Source organism: Trichosurus vulpecula, chromosome 4, assembly GCF_011100635.1.
Source record: "Trichosurus vulpecula isolate mTriVul1 chromosome 4, mTriVul1.pri, whole genome shotgun sequence".
NCBI lineage: Eukaryota > Metazoa > Chordata > Mammalia > Diprotodontia > Phalangeridae > Trichosurus > Trichosurus vulpecula.
Window position 1 is genome coordinate 70,324,574 of NC_050576.1, and position 1,855 is coordinate 70,326,428.

Genomic DNA, 1,855 nt, shown 5'->3' on the forward strand with positions numbered 1-1,855 from the left:
TCTCTCAATATATTCCTCTCTTATCCCTCAATTTGATTTTATTTTTTTAGATATCATCCCTTCATATTCAACTCACCCTGTGCCCTCTGTCTATATATATATGTATATTCCCTTCAGCTACCCTAATACTGAGCTCTCATGAATTATACACATCAACTTTCCATGTAGGATTGTAAACAAAACAGTTCAACTTTAGTAGGTCCTTTATGATTTCTCTTTCTTGATTACCTTTTCATGCTTCTTTGATTCTTGTGTTTGAAAGTCAAATTTTCTATTCAGCTCTGGTCTTTTCACTGAGAAAGCTTGAAAGTCCTCTATTTTATTAAAAATCCATATTTTGCCTTAGAGTACTATACTCAGTTTTGCTGGGTAGGTGATTCTTGTTTTTAATCCTAGCTCCATTGATCTCCGGAGTGTCATATTCCAAGCCCTTTGATCCCTTAATGTAGAAGCTGCTAGATCTTGTGTTATCCTGATTGTGTTTTGACAATACTCAAATTGTTTCTTTCTGGCTGCTTGCAGTATCTTCTCCTTGATCTGGGAGCTCTGGAATTTGGCTACAATATTCCTAGGAGTTTTCTTTTTGGGATCTTTTTCAGGAGGCAATCAGTGGATTCTTTCTTCTATTTTACTCTCTGGTTCTAGAATATCAGGGCAGTTCTCCTTGATAATTTCTTGAAAGATGATGTCTAAGCTTTTTTTTTTGATCATGGCTTTCAGGTAGTCCAATAATTTTTAAATTATCTCTCCTGGATTTATTCTCCAGGTCAGTGGTTTTTCCAATGAGATATTTGACATTGTCTTCCATTTTTTCATTTCTTTGGTTCTGTTTTATAATATCTTGATTTCTGATAAAGTCACCAGCTTCCACTTCCTCCAATCTCATTTTTTTTGGTTCAAGTTTTATTCGAGATCATATACAAAACGTTTCCAGACCCAAGAGGGTTTAATCCTCCTCCTCTTCCTCTTCTTCATCCTGGTTGATCTGGAAGTACCGTAATTCGTAACTCTCCTTACTATTGGCCACCACCCGAAGCCAATCTCGAAGATTGTTCTTCTTTAAGTATTTCTTTGTCAGGTACTTCAAATACCTTTTAGGAAACGGCACCTCTGACATCACAGTGATCTTGTTCTTGCTTCTCTCAATGGTCACAACTCCGCTCCCGAGGTTGCCAGCTTTTCCATTCACTTTGATTCGTTCTTGTAAGAACTGCTCAAAATTAGCTGCATCCATAATCCCATCTTCCACAGGATGGGTACAATCCCGGGTAAATTTGAGGACTTGCTTCTTTTTTTTTGCCGCCCTTCATCACAGATTTCTTCATGGGCACCATGGCGATCGAGGAGCCAGAAAGGGACCGCCGAGCACCGCGCAGGCGCAAAACCCTCCACGAGCACGCCCATGTGGCACACAGGGTCCAGGCACTGTCAATCCCGTCCAATCTAATTTTTAAGGTAGTATTTTCTTCAGTGGTCTTTTGGACCTCCTTTTCCATTTGGGTAATTCTGCCTTTTAAGGCATTCTTCTCCTCATTGGCTTTTTGGAGCTCTTTTGCCATTTGAGCTAGTCTGTTTATTAAGGTGTTATTTTCTTCAGTATTTTTTTGGGTAACCTTTAGCAAGTCATTGACCTGTTTTTCATGGTTTTCTTGCATCATTGTCATTTCTCTTCCCAATTTTTCCTCTACTTCTCTAAGTTGCTTTTCCAAATCCGTTTTGAGCTCTTCCATGGCCTGAGACCAGTTCGTGTTTTTCTTGGAGGCTTTTGATGTAGGCTCTTTGACTTTTCTGACTTCTTCTGGCTGTATGTTTTGATCTTCTTTGTCACCAAAGAAAGATTCCAAAGTCTGAGTCT

At 39.1% G+C, this 1,855-nt stretch overlaps 1 pseudogene; it reads right to left on the minus strand.

The window, feature by feature from the left end:
* Positions 1-885: 885 nt before the first annotated feature.
* On the minus strand, positions 886-1,334 carry LOC118848755 (annotated as a pseudogene).
* Positions 1,335-1,855: the final 521 nt, after the last annotated feature.